Raw genomic sequence first — 23,718 nt, 5'->3', positions numbered from 1 at the left:
GGCGGGGTGGAGGGCTGGCTGGGCCACAGCCCCATGGAGGGACTGATTCTCCTTCGCCCCGGGATCCCCTCATACATCTGTCAGGGGACATGCTGGGCAGAGGGAGGTGGATGGGTGGCCTGTCGTTTCGGATTCATGGCCAGCTCACTGGGAGCTTCAGTTTCTAGCGAAGTTGATGTGAAGAGTCCCGTTAGAATGACCAGTACCGTGGGCCTCCCAGTGAAGGGGACACGTGAACTTGTGGGAGTTCAGAGGATGTTGTAGGTGACAGGGGTCGTGGGAAAGCTGCACAAGACTGAGAGGAACAACCTGCATGATGAACCAGTTACAAAGAGGAGGTAGAATGCAGGGGGCTTCACATCGTTCCAGGGAGGGAGGCCGGCTGAAATGGGGGATCCTGGTACAGCTCTGAGATGGACCTCGGGCAAGCCACTTTTCGGGGGCCCATCAGTTCTCTGCAAAAAGTGGGTTCATACTGAGATTTAGCTTGTAAGTTTGCTTATCGTTAGGTCATATAATCCCTCGCAGATGACTGTGAAACAGGGAAGGCCAGGGTCAACTGTGGGCAATGAATGTTTATTGAGTGCATATTTTATGGCAGGTGCCAAGGGAACAAAGCTTGCCTGGAGGCATATGCCATACCTTGAGGATTGAAACCCACAGAGGCTTTATTTTAATCCATGTACCAGGTTGTGATGCCCCCAAGGCTCTGGGTTGGGTCTTACTAGCTGTTGTATTTTTATTCGCAACCACTGGCACAAGTCTGATAAATACGAGACACTTAATAAATATCAGGAAACGAATATTTGGAGGCACGGAATAGCCTCTGTAATACTTTGAAACTTTTCACAAACATTTTTCTTTAAAGACTCTTGTAAAATGTAAGTTATTTTCTGTGAGGCTCATCTCAGCCTGTGAAAAATCCCCGTTCCTCCTTCTGATACATATATTTTAAAGTCTTGAGTTTCAGTAGTTGCTTCTCAGAAGAAAGGGGACCTTTCATTCTCATTTGCAGAAATTATGCCGAATGAGGTTACGTCCGCAGTTTCCTCTCGCACTGGAGAGGAACCTTTACTGAAAAGTCAAGTGATCAGTATTTTTGCTTTCATAGATATTCTTACGTTTCAACAATGGTACCCATGGGGTGGAAATAACAAGAAACATGTTTTTAAAGTGCTCAGAAAAGGTGGAAGGCCATCGCTGTTCTTCCCTTGTCTGTGGAGAGCCTGGCAGTTGTTTTAAATAATCGCCTATTTTAAGTGTCTGTTTTTCAGTGTCTTTTTGGGATGAGCAGAATGTAGGCTTCTAACTGCTGGACCTCTTTGGCATCTTTTTTTTTAAAGATTTATTTGTCAGACAGAGAGAGAGAGAGCATGCACAAGTCTGGGTGAGGGGCAGAGGGAGAGGGAGAAGCAGGCTCCTCACTGAGCAGGGAGCCTAATGTGAGACCTGATCCTGGGACCCTGAGATCATGACCGGAGCCCCAGGCAGATGCTTAGCTGACTGAGCCACCCAGGCATCCCCTGCTGGTGTCTTTCAAGTGGCAGTTTGAGGGAGTGGATTTCCACCCCCCCCCACACCAGTAAGAAACTTACATGATCCAGAAATGTATATAAGAGTTGAGATGAAGCATTTTGTATCTTTTCCTCTTGATAGAAATAACATATAACTTGGAAAATGAATCTTGGCTTCCAAAAACATTCCCCCCCCCAGGGGAAATGAAAAAAAAAATGTTTTGTACAGTTCGGTAGACTAAATTGTCACTTGACAAATTTAAGGATATTAGCTTAAGTCCAACTGAGCTCTTTCCCCTTACAAGATCTCCATTCAGATGTCTTCGGCTATAGGAATTTCCCAGGTTATAGTGTCAGAGATCTCTTCTTTGCACTTCTTTTTTTTTTTTTCCAATTTATTTATTTTCAGAAAAACAGTATTCATTATTTTTTCAACACTCCCAGTGCTCCATGCAAGCTGTGCTTCTTTGCACTTCTTAATTCAGCTTCCTATTCATTTATTCTTGCAATTTTTTTCTTGCGATTGTTTTTTACTTGAATGTCCTTTATTCGAGTCATTAGAGCTAAGTGTGTGCTTTTGGCTAGTCCTCTCTCAGGAGGGCTCTTGGTGTCTAGAAAAGTAAAAGCAATGAGACTGTAAGCAAAATGAAAGGGAAGGTGTGTGGTGAGTCAAGATGAGGAGCAAAAAAATGCAAGAATTTAGTTCCATATTGTATATTTGAAATTTGCTAAGAGAGTACGCGTGAAGACTCCTTATGGTAACAGATGTTAACTAGACTAACTGTGGTGACCGTTTTGCAATATACACAAATAATCCGATAAACAATGCAAGAATTTGATGTCAGAGATGAAACATAGTTTTTTCTACTTGCCCATATTTTACATTTGGAATTAAGTGGTTGATTTAATTTTCTTTCAAAGTGTTAAATTTTAGAGTTAGAATGAATATCCGGATCATCTCATAGCGTAGGTTAAATTGTGCAAATTTTTGGCCCAGTGTTTGTTACCTATATACTGTTCTCATGTTAATGAGAACAGACTCTTTTAGGCTGTCTTGATTTTTATTATCATGAGGGCTTAGTCATACCAGTTGTCTTTATTTAATGTTGCTGTGTACTCATATTTGGGTGTCTAGTGCTGAATGAATGAACAGTGCTAATGTCTGTCTGTAGAGGGCAACCTGGCTCTAATTTTATTTCTTTCTTTTGCTTTTCTTTCTTTCCTTTTTTTTTTTTTTTCTCCTTTCCTACTCTGTTTCTTTCTGTAATAGTAAAGCTTAATAATTCAGGCAGAGCTGTGACATATTTCTTTAGGGAAACAAATACCATTTTCTTTTGGTAGCCAAGATGCAAAGTAAGATTGGTCGATGATGGATGAAGTTGGGTGTGAAATGCATTTTTAGTGCTGCATTTAAATACCGGCTTAACTGGCCAGCCTGTTTTCTGTACACTTTCCACTTGATTCGTAATGCCTTGAGATACCCTTTCCACCAGTGAGCCACGTAGTTATGATGATTGTCTTGAAATTGTATTTTGGGATTGATTGCATTCATTGATATTTAAACTGTCTTTCACGTGAAAAAATATTAGCGTCTTTAAACCCTTTGGAACACAGGAAATACAGTGGATTTAGGGTGCCTTGGAAAGATAGGAAAGGCTGCTTTCTGCGAGTGGGTCTGTCCCCTGCGGCTTATGTGGTACTGATCATGGATCACTGATCATGGATCATTATAAACACTTTTCTTTTTAAAGCAGAATTTTAAAATGTAAGCAAAAACAACACTTGTTTTTTCGAAGTTTGTTTGACTGTGTGGATGGGAGCATGCGCGCGCACACACACACACACAACCACACTAGTATCTCACTTGACTCCATTCTTGGCTTATTCTTAGCATCGTTCTGTGATATTTCTAAGGATCTCACCACGTTCAGATTCCTGATGACTGATGGGGCAGGTGCAGCGCAGGGAGGGGAAGCCTGAATATTCTGACCTGGCTGGGGGACTGCCCTTGAGTGGTCGTGCGCCTGGATTTTCTACAATCTGCGCGTGCTTTGCTGCGCCACCCCGGGGCTGGAGCGTTGTTGCTGTGTGTCCCCACAGTCTGATCACGGGGCGCAGAAACTCGAGTTGCTTGGGTTCAGCGGGTGAACCAGCTCAGGCACAGGAAGCTCCGAGAATGGAACAGGAGGCAGGAGTCCACATGTGCACCCCCAATCCTCACCCTCTGAGGGGGGTCAGGGATGGGAAGAACATCTCTAAGAAGGCGCCAGGATGAGTTCCCAAAGCAGGGCATTGATTGGAAGGCGCGGGCATAAGATTTCGGATTTGTGGGTGTCTGCTGCCTCCCACTCACCTTTGGGCAGAGACACATGGGTGTTTCGTTCTTTCGTCCACAGTGACTTATCTCAGAGGCAGTGTGGACTGTGGGATGTGGGTCGTGTTTTACTACAAGTCCGAGAGCAATAGGAATGTGTAGAACAGGTATTCTACATCACAGAGTAAGAAATACACTGTGGCCTTGTCTGGGGTTTCTGGCGCAGAGCTCCCAACATGCTTGTAATTGCCTAATGTGAGCGATGTGAGTACCTTCAATATTTGGTCTTTTATCCGCAAATCGCTCCAGCTCCTGAAATAGTCCTGGGGCAGAGGTGAAACAGTGTCTTGCTATTTATAACAAGCCCTTTCAGCCGCATCTGAGTTTAAGAGCATGAGGTGACTTCCAGTGAGCTCCTAAGGACGGGGGCTGGTTGTGAGGAGGACCAACCATGTGATTCGGGGGCGCAAACTTCCTGTCCCATCACCCACCCCCACACCTCCAGGGGGGCTGAGGGGGGCTGGAATGGAGGTCATCACTCACGGCCATGATCTAATCAAGCATGCCTGCGTCCTGAAGCCTCTATTTACAAAACCCTACATGAAGGGGTCTGGAGAGCTCCCAGATTGGCTGAGGCACAGAGATACAAGAAAGGCCCAGAAGCCCCACGTCCCCCTCCTCTTGCCCCGTGCATCTCTCCCATCTGGCTGCTCCTGATGGACTTAGGAGCCCTGCCCCCTTTCGGAGAACACTACGGTCCTGTCTTCAGTAAACAGGGACTGAGTGCTTCCTGGTACCGCGCTTTGTAATCTGCAGGACGCGTCCGTTCCCTCTCGTTTGTGCTAACTGCTCACCACTAGCCTGGTTTCTCCTGGGGGCCTGCATTAAACCCTGACCAAGAAATCATCCTCAGTAAGGTAGAAGAAATTCCTGTCTCCTTTCCAATGACCAAACTCCATTTACCACTCGCAGATGCTGAAGTGTGTTTATGTGCTAGGCGCTGGCATGTTTTTCCTTCTTGCTGATCTGCCTCTGTATCCCTCTTTTCTGTGGGGCAAATAGCATTTCTGCTTGCACGTGCTTAGTCTTAATACTGCGTGGTGCTACAGACCGGGCCGGGAGCTTTCCCTACTCATACCATGTGCGGGGTTGCCTCTGTACACTGGGGTCTGTTTTAGGTACGAATGCTATTTTTATTCTTCTCAGCAACCCTCGTTGTTTTCAAAATAAGATATAACCAGTGTTGCAAATCACCACGTAGCATGTCACCGCCATGGGGGTGTAAAAATAGAAAATATCTGCAAAGTACGTTTGAGCTTTGTAGGTTTAAAGCTGTCCACTTATTTTATACTCCTGGATGATAATACCAAATTGTCTCTCTGAAGTCAGCATTTCCTTGAAAATGCCGTCCGGGGGGCACCTGGACGTGGGGCACCTTCGGCTCAGGTCATGATCCCAAGGCTTCAGGATCAAGTCCCATGTTGGTCTCTCTGCTCAGCGGGAAGCCTGCTTCTCCCTCTCCTTCTGCTCCTCCCCCTACTCCTACCCCCTGCTCATGCTCTCTCTCTTTTTCTGTCAAATAAGTAAAATCTTTAAAAAAAAAAAAAGAAATTAAAAAAGAAAATTTCATCCATACTGAAAAGTGTGTTTCACGGGTTGCGGAGCTGACAGGTCCCTTCTGCCCCTGCCCAAGTTCAAAGCACACATCTGTCACCTCTGGACTGATGGGAGCCGGCTGTCTCCCGGGCTTCGTGGTGCTTACTGGGAAGGGTGCCAACACGAAGGGTTTCTTACCCCGTGAGAAACAGGCGACTTCTGCCCAGGTCATTGAGGACAGCTCCTACGACCTTGGAGAGGCTGCCGGCACTCTGCACTGCCCCAGGACCCCTCGGCCTCACCCAGAGCACGTGGGCGACCCCCAGGTAGAGGTTCTCAGCCAGGGAACTACAGTGGCTTCCTAGAGTGGGTTCCGTGGAGCAGCAATTTGCGTGCTCTGAATAGGGGTTTTTTGCAGTAAGAGCACCAAGCTCAAATGCAAGCCCGGGAAGTGCTGGGTTATGCAGAGCGAAGCCACTGTCTTTTCTGCAGGGTCTGCAGAGCCCTTCCCGTGCCAGTGTCCATTGCTTCTTGGGACTCTGGGTCCCCATGGTGGAAGCGTGTCGGCCGGAGGATGGTCGTGTGGAGCCCAGCGTGAGGGGCGCTGGGCTACGGAGCCACACGGCACCCCTTCCTTGTGGGCTGCAAGGCATGTGGGATTTCTGATGAGGGTCCAGCAAGACACACCTCTCTGTGGGCTTCTGATCGGAGCCACAGCTCACGGAAGCAGCTCCCAATGGACTGAGCACCGTGGGTTTACAGTCTCGTTAGTCCTCCGAGCAGCTCTAGGACTTAGGTGGCATTACTGTTAGTACCAGCCCCGTTTACTCATAAAGGAACCCCAGTGCTGCAGGGTTAGGAAGTTTGCGTTTGACCGAATGAGCTGCCGGCCGCCGAGGCTGGGACCGGCCGTTCTGGTCTCTCGTGGGATGCTGTCTGGGGCTAATGGGACCTCGCATCCGGGCCGTAGAGCCCAGAAGTGTCGTCCGCCGTCCCACAGATGAGCAGTGTGCCGGTGTGTGTTCCCAACGGCCTGTGTGGGCACAGAAAGACCAATACCACGTTTATTAGCGATGGCCAAAGAAAATCGACAGCGTGCTTTTGAAGGCTCTCGGTTCTGACAGATCTGAGAATTCTGGCAGGTGGCAAGGCCACTGTGAGGTGAGGCACCTGCTTTACCATGTTCGTTCCCTTACTGGCTACGAGGGGCCTTAAGGAGAGTTCATGGCAGTGGGAGAGGATGTGTAGTGCCCTCTTGGAGATGGGATCCTGGGTCAGAGTGAGGAAATGCCATGCCAACCAGGAGTCCAGATTGTTTCCTGTACGTCTGACTGGCCAGCTGCTAATTGGGGGCTCCCAGGACCCCTCCATGGATCTGACAGTTTGCTAGCGCAGCCCACAGAACTTAGGAGGATAGCTGACTTACCAGCTCCCTGGTTTATGGGGGGAATAAAACTCAGGAGCAGCCAGATGGGAGAGACGTGCGGGGATAAGTAGTAGGGGAGGGGATGTGGGGCTTCTGGACCTTTCTTGTATCTCTGTGCCTCAGCCAATCTGGGAGCTGTCCAGACCCCTTCGTTTAGGGTTTTGTAAATAGAGGCTTCAGGACGCAGGCATGCTTGATTAGATCATGGCCGTGAGTGATGACCTCCATTCCAGCCCCTCAGCCCTCCCTGGAGGTGTGGGGGTGGGTGATGGGACAGGAAGTTTGCCGCCCCTGAATCACATGTTTGGTTCTCCTGGCAACCAGCCCTCGTCTTTAGGAGCTCACTGGAAGTCACGTCATGCGCTTAAACTCAGATGCGGCTGAAAGGGCTTGTTATAAATAGCAAGACACTGTTTCACCTCTGCTCCGGAACTATTTCAGGAGCTGGTTATTTGCGGATAAAAGACCAAATATTGAAGATACTCACATCTCTCACATTAGGCAATTACAAGCATGTTGGGAGCTCTGCGCCAGAAACCCCAGACAAGGCCACAGTGTATTTCTTACTCTGTGATGCTTCCCATTCCGCGTGTCTGAGAATGTCTTCTCCGTGCTCTCGTGTTTAATTTTTAGTTCGGACAGACCTAGAATTCTTGGTTGTTAGTACTTGTCACTGAGCGTTCTGAATGTATTACTTCACTGCTGCTGTTAAGAAACCCGATGCCGTTCTCACTCCTGCTTACCTGCGTGGGTTTCCCCCAAAACGTCGCCCGATAGATGAGGATGTCAGAGAAGGACTTGAGTGCAAGAAGTTTGTTTGGGAGGTGACCCCAGAAGCATGGGCAGGTCTGACGTAGAAGAGGGGGGAGCTTGTGAATGGGGTACTCTAGAGGAGCCCCAGGTCCTCTGTAGACAAGTAGCATCTTGCTGTGGAATCTTCTGGAAGAGCATTGTGGGACATACCTCCAAACTGTCCGGTGCACGGGTGAGACACCGAGACCCCTGCCTGCCAGATCCTGTCCTTCGCTGGTTGAGGGTGGTTCTCCCTGCTGCTCTGGCCTGTCCGCGTTCAGTCCGAAGGAGCGTCTGTGGCCAGAAGAAGGCCTCAGGCAAAGGCCGGAGCTTGAAGTGCGGTAGAGTTCCGGGCCAGGCCGAGAGGATGGGGCAGGGCCAGGGGAGGACTTCCCCAAGGTGGTCTGCTGCGAACCGGGACAGGAGAGATGTCGGACTTGGTGATCTTTGATGGCGGATAGGGGAGAGAGGATGGTCTGAGAAATATGTAGGACACGGAATGGTCGTGAGCTGAGGTCACGTGGGAGGGCGCGCGAGGGTCGGAGGCACACCAGGGACCTGGCTAGATGGCTGTGTCCGTAACTCTTGGGGGAGCACCAGGGAGGAGGGGAAGGCTGTGCACGTGGAGATAGAGGGACCTGTCCGGCACCGGGTGTAGGTGTACACGGACCAGACGGAAATGGGAAGATTGTCTTGCAGAGGTAGCTGCCGAGGCCATCAGCTGATAGGTGAGCATCAAAGTCAGGTACAGAAGAAGCAGCCCCGGGGACACCTGTAGACCTTGAAGAGAAGGGGCAGCCCCAACTCTTAGAGCAAGTTCAGAAGGAGGGCGAGGAGAAGTAGGCATGAAAAAGCATCTGTGTAACCCTTACACCTCTAACTACCTTGCTCATCTTAGGGTGCAAACACCATGGGGTAGGTGTTGTTCATAGATGGAAGTTCTAATTTCCATTCTACAGATCTGAAGACTGACAGGAAGACCCAGTATCCCACAGTCTGCTGCATGCCCGAAGTCGTGTAATACATGACGGTTAATGGCCAAGGCGTCCTGGCCTGTGAGCCAAGAGTCTTTCTCATTATCGCGGTGGCCTTCATCAGACGTTGTCGTTTTGTAGAGCCCAGATATGTGGGAGAGATGCTGTGTTTGTTTTATCGGAAGCTGAGACCAGAGAGAAGGTGCTGAGCCCTACGCCTGTCACCGACGTCCTCCCTACCTTGCAGCCTCCCTGGCGTCGTTAACCTGTGTGCGCAGCCCTGGGGGAGGGTCAGTGTGTCGACATCTCAGAGGGAAAACAGAGACAGGCGGATTATGCACAGTCATTGAACACCAAAAAATAGCAGCAAGAAAATGGATTCAAGCTGTACTTAATGAGGGGTGTGAGAGAAATGATCGTTCAGAATCCTGAAGTTGTTTTTAGTAGGAGGTGAACACGGTACAGTCTGAATGTGAATGACTCTTCCCCTCTCACTGCACAGCTACCGGGAAGATCCAGTTGGAAGGTCTCCACGTCACACCCTAGCCCAAGGACGGGTTAGGGGCACAAGGGGACAATGGCTGTTCTTTCATTAAAAGAAGAAGCCACGCTTTACCCCTCACTGGGACCAGAGTTCTCACTGGTTCTGTCTGATGCTGGGATGAGTGCCGTGGCTGTCACTGCTCTGTGTGACAAAGAGTAGCCACCCAGGACAGAAACAAGCCATCACTGACAGTCTCCATATTTTTCCTGGCGCTTTCTGCCTTAAGCATGTGAGATTTATTGCATTTTCGATTGGGTGAGGGTTGCTCACGAAAACAGAATTCCAGGTCTAATTAGTCTGGCCCTCGGTAACATTTAGATGGACAGACTCACCCCTTACGGATTTGCATTTTCTCGGCGAGCCTGGGACGGAGGACGCAAAGGAATAAAGTTTCTCTGGTAGCCAGATGGAGATGAGGCAGCCTTTCATTTGTGAGGCTGGTTTCCTGTTTAATTTTTAGAAATTAGTTTGGAAGAACAATCGAATTTCTCTGCAGACTTTATTCCCAGGTTGACCCTGAGGTCCTAACTTAGAAGCGTGATTATGGTTATTTAGTGTTTTAATAATGATGGAGCATTCCTGAAAAGGGAGGCGAAAACAGTCCAAAGAGGCTGTTGGTTAATTGCAGCGCATGTGTAAGGAACCAGGAGTTAGTTTGGACTGATCTCCAAAATGTTCCTCCAGAAACGAGGACCTGGAGTACTTGGAATCAGGGGGCCTGGCAGTGGGGAGCCAGGGAGCCCCCATGGTTCACTCACACTGCCCCAGGGAGCTGCCTTGTTGTTTGCCCCTCCCCCACCCCCTCTCCCAGACTCAGTTGCCACAGGAGTCCGGGGCCCAAAGCTCAAGTGTTGGGTGGATGAGGGTCAGCAGGTTTAGGAAGGAGTCGGAGGAGCCAGAAGGAAAAGATCAGCTGGGCAGATGTCATATTTTCTAATAAAAAAAATTTTTTTTAAACTCTAAAAATATGGCATTCGGCACTCATTGTCTCTCACACCAGTTAGTTTCTGGGTCAGCCTCGTTGATTTCCGTCTCGTGAAGACTCACATAGGGTCAGAGAAGCAGAAGTGTGTCTAGCCATGGCCGGACACAGGGGTGGCGGACAGAGTCCGTGTGAAAGGCTTTGAGACGGGGGAGAGGGGTTGAATCTGATCACCACGGTTGGGAAGTGATACTTGTCTGAGAGACGAAGTTCTGGGCATCACATCTGGGCAAGGAGGGAGAAGAGCAAAGCCAGGACCGACTTCAGCATTCAAATCTCTAATGCATTTTGAAGCCAAAATAGTTAAATGTTAATTAAGCTTTCAAATTAGAATAGTAATTGCATTTAATATGAGCAGGGACGGGGAAGGATTGCTCAGGAATTGTTTATTGGACGTTGGAGAATTGCTATAATTTGTTTGTTTCTTCCGTGAGGGGGGAGCTTTTCCTTGATGGTTTAACCTTACAATGTTATTTTTATATCCTTTCTTGTTTGGGCTCAGAAGTTCCCATGTACTTTTTTTCTTAAAAATCATAATAGTGACAGCTAACGTCATCATTTACTCTGAAGGCCATTGCTCCCAAAACAACAAAATTTGGGGTTTTTCCTTAAAGTGGCTAGGAGGCTTTAATTTTTCATTCTCACAAAGCCCTTACTAATAGGCCCTTGGCATATTCTCGAAAGCCTCCTTCTGGACGAGACATTGGAACTTGCTTGCAGGCTGAACTGCTAGTCTTAGGTGAAGGCCCGTATCTGCCTGCCGTGGACCCTTGACCAAGGCGGGGGCTGAGTGAGGGGCCCCTACTACTGTACAGTCAAAAATCTGAGTGGAACTTAGCTAATAGCCTGCTGTTGACTGGAAACCTTACCAATAACATGAATCGTCAATGAACACGTATTTTGTATATGTGTTATATTCTGTATTCCTACAGTCAAATAAGCCCGAGAAAGGAAACTGGTATTAAAATCACAAGGAGGAGGGAATACAGTTACAGCACTGTATCATATTTATGGGGAAAAAAGTCTGCCCATCGGTAGACCTGCACGGTTCAAACCCACATCGTGCAGGGATTGACAGTCCTTGAGATGTCTACCTTGGTTTCCCGCAAGCACCCCACTGGCACATGTTACACAAAATACTGTCCAAACCCTATATTGTCTTTATTTGCTTAATTTTCCTCATAGAGTTGCTGGCTCAGGGTTCCATCAAGCCAGAACCCTGGGGTAATCCATGTGTGTAGACAGGGGTCCGCGGGAGTGACTGCTTCTGTCAGCTTGCAGTGATGATTGAGGACACGGGCAGTTCCTGCCTGTCCTCTGGAATGCAGGTCTGTCCCATGGAAGGGAGGTCTGTGCAGAACAGCCTGCAAAAGCCCAGGGAGCCCGAACACCAAAGGAAAAGACTGGTGGGTCCATTTTGAAGAGAAATGGTTTATCTCAGAGACTTAGGGACAGAAGCGTGTCCTGAGTGACCCCACCATCTCCAAGACCTGCTTTTGTAGCCTTGGAGTCTGGGAGCACACGTGGTGGCTTGGGGGCTCTGGCTGGAGGAGCTGTTGGTGACTCAGTCCTGATAGGTTCAGTGCAGATGGGCGGGAGGGCTTGTGCCCCAAGGGTATGTTTGAGGGTGTGGTTGGGATGTGTAGGGGGCGGGACTCAGGAGGGCTTGGGTCACATGGTGTGCTCCCCATGGCGATTAGTCCGAGATGCTCTTTGCTTCCTACACTGTCCATTCCTTTCTAATCCCCTCCACGTTACCCTGTCCGTCACCGTGATCTTGTTAACTCTGGAGTCGGTCTAGATTTTTCCATGCCCCTTGCTCAGTCACGGCCACTGGCATCGGTTCTGCCTTCTCAAAGTCTCTTGAAACCGGCCTTCCTCACCATTCCTGACTGAAGCTCCTATTTTCCACAGAGACCACCGCAGCCTTCTAGAGGGTCTCCCGAGCTCCCTGCTTGACAGTCCTTCACAGTCCTGCCAGCCCCGTGCCCTCAAAACACAAAAACCCTCCGATGAGATTCCTTCAGAAGCTTACCACTTTCCCGGCCTCTCTTCCAACCTCATCTTCCACCAGCCTACCACACGCATGGTGGGCACAGAGAACGTTGTAGTTTCTTGATTCCATGAGCTTTTTCCACATCCCTTTGTGTGTACCTAGAATCCCCTCCCAGTTCCAATCAGCTCTGTTCTCCCGAAGACTCCCCGTCCTAACCTCTCTTCTATAAAATCCAGTCTGTGAACAATTTGAGGGCCAGGATCCCCTTCCTTATTGCCTTATCCATCCCAGCGAGCTCACCATCCGGCTTGATTTCAAACACATCGTGAGCTCTCTGTAAAGTTCGATGAGAGAATGAACTTGCCAAACATCGTATTTTATTTTTGTGCTTTTACTTGCATTTGGGCGTTGCAGTTACTAATGATATTTCTTCTTCAAGATTAGCTTGAAGAAATCAGATCGCTGCTCAGACATCTCCTAGTGGCATAGAGGTGAGTAGGGTCTGCCTGCCCCCGCCACTCTCCAGGAGGCAAAGTAGATGGACCGCCATGGGAAGAGATGCATTTCATTCAAATTCAAGGCAAAGTGTAGGTTAGAGACAAGACCGCTTACTTGGCTTGAGAAACCAATATTCGTGCTGGTGTTATATATGGCACTGTGTGGGGAAAATTGAAAAATTTATCTTGTTACAATTTAATAATAGTAAGGAGAACCATCACGTGGTTGAAAGGCCCCTGAATTGGTACACTACGCTGCTAAGATACCAGTTTGAAAAAGATGTCACTAAAAAAACGGAGGCTGTTCAAACCAGGGTTGACGAATTTTCCTCAATTTATAATGTGAAATGGTTCTTTGTGTAGGGCTGTCTACACGCTATCGGATTTTCCATTATTAGAGGATTTAAAAGCCACTTTGGACTAAAGATTATTTACATGTCTAATTTCTCACAGTAAATGATGGAGCACAACCTTAAATCGTGCCCCCCCCCCATGCTCCCTGCAAACAAAACTCTACAAAGCAGCCTGTCCAGCCTCTGATGAATTCCTCTCCTGTTCCCACATGGGCTCTGGCCACTTACTGCGCTCTGGTCATTTATTTTTTTCTTGGGCTCTGTTCTCTTAGACTTCAACTCGCAGAAATACCCTGATATTTGGAGATTCTTTTCTTTACCTGGGCATCCAACTGCCTGCGGGGGATGGGGGCTGCACACACACACACACGCACACACGCACACACGCACACGCACACACGCACACACCACATGGGCATGTTAAAAAAAAAAAACCAAAAAAACAACTCTTCATTCATGTTTATGTCCAGAAGAGCGCTCAGATCCCAAGCACAGATCTGGATGAATCTTGACGAGTTGAGCAGACCTGTGTCACCAACAGCTGGATTGAGAACTAGAGTGTCACCCGTGTGACGGTTTCTTCTTGACACTGAGCATGTGGTATCGTTCCCAAGGCCGTCTCTGCAGCACCACCTGGGTGTCCCACCGTCCAGTCCAAATCTGACGCCCCTTACCAGAGTCGGCGTCAGACTCCATGGGCTTACGGGCTCCGATCCAGAAGACCGCCCTCCTCTGGGACACAGGTTGCGAGTGTCAGTTGACTTCACCTCTGTCCCACGTGACTACAAACTCAGGGAATTTGAAACCTGCTTCACTCCCATTTGATAATTTGCCAGAAAAACTCACAGACCTCAGCAAAGTACTTTACACCCTTCTTTTCATTCTTACAGCCTTTTCCTTACCTTTTTTTTTTTTTTAGTATTTCCATTACAAAATTGATAAACTCAGTGAGACCAAATATCTGTATCTCCTCCTTGACACCAGGAGGAAAGTCTTCAGTAAGTCATCATGAAGAATGGTGTTTGTTCTAAGTTTTTGTACATTCCATCAGATTAAGGAGGTTCTGTTAATTAGGGGAAGTTTCCTTTCTTTGTTTGCTAAGATTTTTAAAAAATTGGAATGTGTTTTAAATCCTATCAAATGACTTTTCTGTTTCTGTTGAAAGGATTTTTATGATTTCCCCCTTGGTTCTTTTTTTAAATTAAGATTTTATTTATTTATTTGACACAGAGAAAGATGACAAATAGGCAGAGGGGCAGGCAGAGAGAGAGAGGGAAGCAGGCTCCCCACTGAGCAGAGAGCACGATGCGGGGCTCGATCCCAGGACCCTGAGACCATGACCTGAGCTGAAGGCGGAGGCTTAACCCGCTGAACCACCCAGGCGTCCCCCCCCCACCTTTGTTCTTTATAATGCAGTGAATTACATTGAATTTTGGATATCAAACTTAATTGGCATTTCTGGGTCAAATCCAAATTGGATTAAGTCCGAACTGGCCATGATATTTTATCTTTCTGATATCTCACTGCTGCAGTCATTTAGACCTGGAGTTTTCTTTAGGTGAAGGTTTTAAATTTCGGTTTGATTTCTTTCATAGCTATAGGGATATTTATGTTTTTTTTTTTTAATCTTTTCTAGCGTCAGTTTTGGTAAGTTGTGTTTTAAAAGTTCACTGAAAATTTAAAACTTATTAGTGCAAAGCTGTTCCTTATATCCTCTTTAAAAAGGCCTATAGGGTCTATATTAATGTACTGTTTTTCATTTCCCCATGTTGGTAATTGTACTTCTTTTCATTTTTCATTATCAGTCTTGCTAATTACTGGTCCATTCATTTTTTTGTTTTGTTTTTGGTCCATCAATATAGTCTTTCAAAATCACTAATTTTGACTTTGTTGATCGTTCTATAGAACTTGTTTTATTTTTCACTGAATTTCTGCTCTTGTATTTATTATTTCCCCTCTTTGGCTTTCTTTGAACATAGCTTGCTACTCTTTTTCTAACTTCTTGAGAAGGATATTTAGAACGTAGATTTTCAGTGTTTCTTTTTTCTAGTATATACATGCAAACCTATAAATGTCCTCCTATTGGCTTTAGCCATATACGTGTTTGATTTGTCTTATTTTCATCACTTATACCAATTGTTTTCAAATTTACATTGCCATTTTGTCTTTGCTATGGGGTTATTTTAAGTGGAATGACTTAATTTCGAAACCACTTAAAAATTTTTTTTCCAGTTATTCTATTTTGGTTTTGAGCTCAAAGTGTGTTCAAAAGAACACAGTTAAATAAATTAACCTCTTTAAATCCTCACGACATGCTTTGTGGCTTTGCAGGGGTTACATTTGTTAACCGTGATGGAGGTACTGTAAAATGTTTGTGTGCCATGATCGCTGAGTGTCATGTCCTGTGTGTGTGTGCAGCTAGGTCAAGTTTCTTAATTTTGCATTTTGGCTTTGGAATAGCTCCAGACTCTTTCTCCTTCTACCATCTGCTTTTCCTTTTCTTGCTCCTTATTTCCCTTTGCTCTCTTGTTTGCTTTCACCATGGCTTCCTCTTCTGGCCAAGCTATATTTGAATTCACATATGTTTTCACATGGTTCCTTTTGGCTCTGACCTCTCTTCTGCTGAAGATTCTTGTTTCTGTTACTGCCCTTTACCACTTTGGTTCCATGGCTTTGTTCAGTGGCCAGCATGGTACTCTCCCCTGCCTTTCGATTCTGCATGTTAAAGATGCTGATCAGCCAGCTGTCAGCAGGCATTCACGGGGCACAGGTTATGGGATTTCAGAAATATTTGGCCTAGTCCATGCCCTCAAGGGCTTGTGATCCGGCTGGAATCAGGACCCCCACATACAACAAATACAAGGATGTATTTAATAAAAATGATGTGAGTGTAGTAGGAAGGAGGCAGTCATTATGGGCTGGAATGGCTTTATAGAGAGCCTGGAATTTGTTCTGACATCAAAAAATGGGGAAAATGGGGATGTGAACCGCAGGGAGTTTGCCTGAATGAAAATGTGGAGGCAGGAAAACTTTGCTATTTTGTGTTTGTATTTCATAGATCATACTAGTTAGAGGGGATGATATCAGTTCGCAGAATTGCAGTAACCTGGTCCGAAGAGGCAGATTGAGGTAAGATCACAAAGGGCATTAAGTGTGCAGCTGATACATTTAGACATTAATCTGCAGGTTTGCAGGGATGGCCCTGGAGATAACTGATATGTGTCTGGGGTCTGATGTGGGGAGCGTCATGTGTTTAGGGAGAATGGTCTGATCGTTGTGACAGAAAGAAATTGGAAGGAGTTTAGAAAGACCCTGGAAAAATGATTTGATTTGAGATGACAATGTGCACAGCAAAATGGTACCAGATTAATAAGGAGTTTAGGGCAAGGGATAAGGTGGGTTCAAAGATAATTCAAGAAATCTGGCCTCAGTTTTTAAGAGACCAGAGGTGCTATTGACAGAGTTGGGATGAAAGGGTGTAGAGCAGAATTTAGACACAAAGATGGTACCCAAGAGCAAGGAGTTCGAAGCAGTGTTGTGCAGGGAGGACCTAGGCGGGCCCCCAGCATGCAGAGTGTGCGTGCTGACACAGGTATGGGGAGGGGGTGGAGATGGCAGGTGGGAGGCCCTCACCTAGGCTTCTCTTGAAGATAGTAGAGTCTCGCGAGATCTGTGCTGACCACCTTGTGTTAGCCCCACGAGCTGTGGAAGCAGCGTAAGCCAGTACTGCTGCTACATTCCACAATCTCTGGGGGAACAGACGGGAACCAGTCAGCTGGAATGGTAGCTGTAAGTAATAAGGGGAAGCGTAATAGTAATAAATAATAGCGATGAGGGAAAAGCACAGCCCTCCTAAACCACCAGTGAATTTCATTTGTGATCATTCGGGGTTCTGTTTTAAAGGAAGAATCTATTCTGCGTGTATCCTGCCATCCAGAAGGTTCCAGTTTTGCCATAATCAAGACAGTTGCTGGGGTAACAAGGCAAAATCCTAAATTCCAATTAACCAGCACTATCCGAGATTAATAACCCTTTAGTGGGTTGGAAGCAACTCCACATTTGAGCCTCTTGTTGTGTATCACGGCAATGATTTACAAATTTTCACAAGAGATGTCCTCTTTGAGAAATTGCCTTTGCTCACGCCATGAGAGTTTTTATGATTGGAACTATGCGGCTTTCCCTGCAGTTGTTTTCCCGGCGTTTAGGTTACCATTTCTGCGTATCAGGAATGGTTCCAGAATTTTCTAACACAGAGCAATTAATATCTGTCAGTAGAAATAAATTACATTTTTCATCGCTTGTGACACGCTCTCAAATGCTGTTTGAAAGTGCTGTAATTATGCATCATCATGCTATGTAATTTTGGTGCCTGATGTATTAGTGCTTTAGGGGTATGATTTATATTTTCTGGGTTTTTTTTCCCTTTTTTTTTGTTTAGTACAGAATTAATAGGATGGGTGTAAGGATTGGGATGTAAGTTGGGAAATGACATTTTACAGATGACTTTGTATTATTTCCATTCCTCTCATGCAGTCTGGTTTTTTTCTTTTTTAGAGTTGTTCACATATTTTACATATTTAGTGTATGCAAATGGTGCATGTTAAGATCATGCCACCAATAGCTCTTGCCTTCCAGCACTAGAAAGGGCAATATGCTTTCAGAAATTGAATGCATAGAATATATTCATGATCAGGACACAGTTTTTATTGCCCTGAGGAGGAAGCAAAATTGTAGACCTCTGGAGGGTCCCTCTGGCCCTTGTCCTTTAAGTAGGGAGGGGCCACCCTGGTGCTGTAATTATTGGCAACAGACAAGAACTTGTGGTTCAGACCACCCTCTGCTTACTCTCGGCCCTGTTCTCTCCTTTGGGCCCATAATCTGGACTTGATGATCTGATTTTGGCTGCTTTGCTTTTGGTGACCCGTCTGCCCTCACCTGTGGCTTCATGAATTCCAACCTGCCGGGGGTTCTTCCTGCCAGTGAGGGTCTTCCCCTACTCACCCCTTACCTCTTACTGCCTCCAGTGAGAGATTATCAGGGGGTAAGGTCAAGAGGGTGGGGGGGTAGGCTACCCAGGACTGGGGGTGAATCCTGGCAGATCGCAAAGGACTTGACCTCTCAAATGACACTGTGCTCAGAGCACAGACCACCGTCATCATCGGGAGGGAATGAACAAGCCGGCGGCTGTCTCTGCGCACATCGCTGCATGTGGCCATTCTCGAGGCGAGAGAAGAGGATCAGAATATCCCACCTCAGAAGGTGCCATTATTTGAGCTAAAGGCAATTGAGAAAGAGCAAAGGCCAGAGAAACTCATTGCCCTTTACCTTTCTGCCTAAAAGCAGCGTGTACATTTCCATTTGTGGAAGTGTCTCTTTATCCCATTACAGGGAGAGGACAGCTCGTAGTCACTGGAGAGGACCCTGGCCTCAGACTGCATAAATGAACCTTCCTCAAATAACGTTTCCCTTGTATTTTTACCTTCCCACAGTTTGCCCCCCGCCCCACTTTTCCTGTGTCTGCCCACTTCTTCACAAATTATCGCTCTTTGTTAAAATGGTATAAAAGCTCCCATATCTAACCACTTTTTTGGGGTTTTCACTTCTTTTCTCCGAAGCCCCTGTGTGCATGTAGAATGGTGTTTTTCCTCCTGTTAATCTTTTGTCAGTTTAATTCACACCCCCCCATCACTCCACCTTCGAGGGTGGAACGAAATTTATTTTTGCTCCTCTACATACCATATTTCATCCTGCTAGACTCTGATCAGTGGTTCCATTATGAGACCTTTAATTCTCAAATATAAAATTCCAAGAATATTGCAACTTAAATGTGTAAATAGAGAAAGGGAATGGGGTTGGGGAGGGACTAGAATCACTCATTCAGCGAGTCCACCTGGAACATTTACTCTCCACCACTGAACAAAGGGTATGATATTCCTGAGGACTGTGGTTGTCAGAGTTGTCAGTAAATGACAATGAAGACTGTCGTCAGTCTGCAGCCCTATACCTTTTTGGTTTTATTTTTAATTTGACACTGTTGGTAGGGCTTATTTAGATTTGGATAAAAGACACATCAGGGATATGGTGATGGAAACCTAAAATGGAGGCATTTTGCAATAAGCCTGTCCACACCTTCTCCTAAGACCTTGCGAGTTATTCCTCCAGGAAAGATACCCATTACCGCGTGTCTCGGCAGCATAGCTCTGAGCGGAGTTGGGCTTCACCGCTGGAAAATTGTGCAAGAGAAGCTGTATTACATTTCTCAGTTGAATAAGGAAGAGTATCGTAGTGAATAAAGAATTGTCTTGCGACAGGAAACTCAAACTCTCAGATCCCTTAAGTAGAATTTCAGCAATTTATATGAGTTAGATAGGTTTTAGCAAGTCAAACATTTCCACGGAGCTTTGACTAGTATATTTTTAATTATGGAGGCATTGAAAGCCGTCAGCTCCCGTGAACTTTCCTTTAAATAGAATCATAAAGCGGAGGCTTTCCCTCTGCTAATTCCTTTGTGCAGGGGGTCACCCACCAGTCTTAAGCGAGTCACTTTAGAATGAATGGCTCATTGTAGGATTGAGTTTTATGTATTGAAGAAGAGTGACAAAAATCAAAGTAGAAAGGACCGTGGAGATTTTGGTCACTTCCTTTCACACCCTTCCAAGAACAAATCCCTGAAATGATTTAATGCTAGCAAGAAACTGGCACTGGTCACGGGGTGGCAGGCTGGTAATTGGCATTTACAGGTTTAAAGGAAGAAGGGCATTGGGTTAATTGGTATAATGTGAACACAGACGCTTTCTATTTCCAAACACCTGACGAGTTATTCCCTGGTGAACTCCTGTCTTAATATTTAACATTTCTGCAGAAGTTCGTACCTTGAAAATGTTTATCGTGATTCTAATTCGTTGCGTCTTTTCTGCAAGGTGGGCCCGCCTCTCTGTGTATTCGTTGCGTCTTTTCTGCAAGGTGGGCCTGCCTCTCTGTGTATGTGGAGTCATCTATGAGTGGAGGGTCTGGCACGGGGCTGACTGGGGTTTCTGCCGCGGATGGCATGGGAGAGCTACAAATGAAATTCCCCCCTCCGTGTCTTAATATTCCCCAGGCCACCCAGTGACTCTTGCTTAATCACACTGTTCATGCCAGTTAAGTTGGTTTTAGCAAGTTGTGCCTGAAAGTGGTAACACCTACCGTGGATTAAAGGCTTCCTAGGTACGGGGCACTATACTAAATAGTTCTTTATGCACATTGTAGAATTTAATTTTCGTAACGGTGCCGTGAGACAGCTACTCTCTCAGTTCTACAGAGGAGAAATCAGAGTCTTGGAGGAGTTTAGAGCACGTAACCTGTGTACGAAGCCCTGGATCTGGGGAGTGATGGGGATGGTGTTTGAATCCAAGGCCCTGCTCCCCGGCGCGATACCGCACCCATGTCTGGAGGGAAAAGGATGGCTATGTTTCTTGAACAGCTACTTAGTGCTGGCATTTGATGAAGCACTTTAAAAAAAAAAATTAAATCCAGGGGCGCCCGGGTGGCTCAGTGGGCTAAAGCCTCTGCCTTTGGCTCGGGTCATGATCCCAGGGTCCTGGGATCAAGCCCCATGTGGGGCTCTCTGCTCAGCGGGGAGTCTGCTTCCCTTCCTTTCTCTCTGCCTGCCTCTCTGCCTACTTGTGATCTCTGTAAAATAAATAAATAAAATATTTAGAAAAAAATTTAAATCCAATTATCTGGAGTATAATGGTCAACGATTCATTAGTTGTGTATAACACCCAGTGCTCATTGCATTGCGTGTCCTGCTTAATACCCATCCCCCAATTACCCCATCCCCCGAACCTACCTCCCTTTCTGTAACCTGCAGTTTGTTCCCAGAGTCAAGAGTCTCATATAGTTTGTCTCCCTCAGTGACCTCTTCCCATTCAGTTTTCCCTTCCTTCCCCTGTGATTCTCTGTACTGTTCCTTGTGTTCCACATACGAGTGAGATCATGTGACAATTGTCTTTCTCTGCTTGACTTATCACACTTGACACAATCTCCTCCAGTTCCATCCATGTCAGTGTAAATGGTGGACTCATCCCTTCCGATGGCTGAGTAATGTTCCATCGTATATACGAGGTACCGTCTACAACATGTTTTCACCAAATGCCCCCAACCGACTGATGGGGAAACTGAGCTGGAGAGACGTTCATGAACATACTTAACGATTCCACAGCTCCTAAGGGACATAGCTGAGTTTCCAGACAGATCACTCTGGCTCTGAATCCCATTGCTATCCCCGTCTTGCCAGCTGTCCCCACTGAAACTGGTTTCTCCTTGTGTGAGCCTGTTGGATGTAGCGAGTCCTTATTTGAATGGGAGATAGTCCAGCATATATCTGAGTGACGGAGTGGTTTTATCTGGAAAGTTCAGAGCTTTCTCCTTCCTCTTTCCAGGATCTATTCCTGTTCTTCACCTTTGGGTGACTGGAGCCTCCGATCCATCTCCTTCGTCCTCAGTAAAGTTATGCGCTGCAAGACCACAGGAAGCTTCTTTGCGCCAAGTTACAAATCATGGTGCCTTAACATTTGACTCTTCCCAGAGTTATGATCAATTTTCCGGGTTAATTTTCTGGGAATTCTAGGTAGTGGGCACTGGCTGGAAACAGACTTTTCATGTGGTTTTCTTAGGATTTTTCAGAACGTAACAGTGGTTGACTCTGTACATACATTAAGACCCATTGTTTTACTGGGGGTTCTCATCTTCTTTGGGCTTCTTTCCGTGGGGACACTCTTCTGATTTTATAATGAAAACCAGTGAGAGGATGGGACCGGTTTCATGGTAGTTCCCGTTCCCTTCATCAGACATGCTCCACGATGGAGAAGTCACACATATGGACACAGAAAAGATGAGTTCGTTAAAAAACAAAGCAAAGCAGAACTCCAAAAGGCACTCTTTCCCATTTGCCAAGTGAAGACTTCTCACTTATCTAAGACAGAGCTATTCCTTCTGGAGCCTTCTGGATTTTACTTTCTGGGTTGCATATGTTGTGCTTAACGACAGTGGTCTGCTTTGGAAGCCGGGGCTTCGGCTGTGGGTTCCTGCTCCGGTTGGAGGCTCCCGCGGCTGCTGGTGGGAGGTGAGGTCCTTTTCCGGGGAGGCCGTCCCGTTCACTGTCGGGTGAATCCCGACATGAAACACGGGCACTGTGGCTGGGACTTAAGTAGTATCCCAAGTTAGGAAGCAGGTGGGGAGTCGCTCCTGAGTTTTATCTTTATAGCCTCCTGTGCTCCTCCTCTCTCCTGCCCTATCTTCCCTGCCCGCTGCCCTCACCCGCCACCTCCCCTCTCTGTGGCTGTTGGGCTGCTCTCTCTGCTTAAATGATCCCGCCGGCCAGAAGCAGACTCACTTCAGAAGCCAGGGTCCCTGCCACGTGGGGTCCCCAGTGCATGCGGAATCGGGCATGGGAGCCACGGACCCAGCCTGGGTCTTCCTTCCACACGAGCTCCCAGCCCCATGTCAGCTGCAGCCCCTGGAAGCAATAGCCAAGAGGGCTTTTGTCATCCTCTGAACAAGGATAGTGATGATAATAATTATATTCCCCCAACAGCCCGTCCCAGTGACCCAGGGAGCTGGGGCTCTTACTAGTCTCCTCTGAGAGTTGAGGTCCTGCTAGAGGCAGGGTCTGGACCGGAGGAATGGACACCGTCTGTCTCTCTCTGCAGCGGTGAGTGGCCTCCTGTGCCGCCTGGCGCTGGTCCCTGTTGCTGGGCTGCCCTGCAGGGGGAGATGCCCACCTTTTCCCCTTCTTCCAGACAGGGAGCTGGGGGTGGGGGCTGGGCTTTCAGCCTTACTCGCCACTCTGCTTCTCCGTGACGGCTGAGAGGGTTAGCTTGTTTCCGAATCTGGCCGTGTCCTGGTGATTTTTCTCTTCTGTTTTCTCTCATTGCAAACTGTATTTGGACAGAGGAGACTTCCAGGCTGTCTTGACTGGGAAGGTCTAGTGCCTTCTTGGTAGAACATTTTCATTCATTCATTCATTCATTCATTCATCATAATCAACCTCCTCCAGGCTCCAGGCTGGGCAGACAAAACGCTTCATTTGTCTTCCAGGACCTCAGGGTCTCCTATGAGGAGTCAGATGTGGTTTCTGGGCTGTGTCGGGGCTATGCCACCGACTTGACTCTTCCTGGGGGCGAGTGAAGCCGGGGAGAGAGTGGGGGGAGGTCGGGGGAGACTCTGGAGCGGAGCCTGTTGTCACCTTCTCCGGGTAGGCGAACGGGGAGCTGCTTCGGACAGAGAACCAGAGCTGCTTGCGTCCAGGCGCTGAGCCGGGGGTGACCCCGGGGGGCCAGGTGCGGGCCAGTAAAGGGGACGCCAGGGGGTGGAATGAACCGGCACTGGGAAGGCAGCCCTCACCTAGAATTCCCAGGGTGCTGGGGAGCTGGTTAAGGAGCCCCGATCATATTCTGTGGCCGTTACAGGTGCCAAGATATAATAACAAACTAGGAGTTTGCTATTTGGGTCCTTTCTGTTTGAGGAAATTGTATTCTTCCTCTGTACAGCTAGTAAAACGGGAAGCGAACTCCTGTATCCTACTCTCCTTCAGGAATAAGACCTGAAAATATAGAAAGACACACAGTAAACAATCAGAGGTCTGAAGAACTTTGGGGAGGGCGTCCAATTTAAACACACTCTTTTGAGATCACTGTCCGAGTGCTTTGTCAGTCTTTAAAAATACTGCCAGAAGATATTTAAATACT

General features: G+C 47.1%; 1 protein-coding gene across 1 annotated transcript in view; it reads left to right on the top strand.

Annotated features, from left to right (window-relative positions):
* DCDC2 (doublecortin domain containing 2) overlaps positions 1–23,718 on the top strand; it is a 151,061-nt gene that overhangs the window by 64,035 nt on the left and 63,308 nt on the right. The gene's annotated exons all lie outside the window — the stretch shown is intronic.

Source organism: Neovison vison, chromosome 1 (assembly GCF_020171115.1).
Source record: "Neovison vison isolate M4711 chromosome 1, ASM_NN_V1, whole genome shotgun sequence".
In the NCBI taxonomy this organism is placed as follows: domain Eukaryota; kingdom Metazoa; phylum Chordata; class Mammalia; order Carnivora; family Mustelidae; genus Neogale; species Neogale vison.
This window is presented reverse-complemented; position numbering and strand designations above follow the sequence as displayed.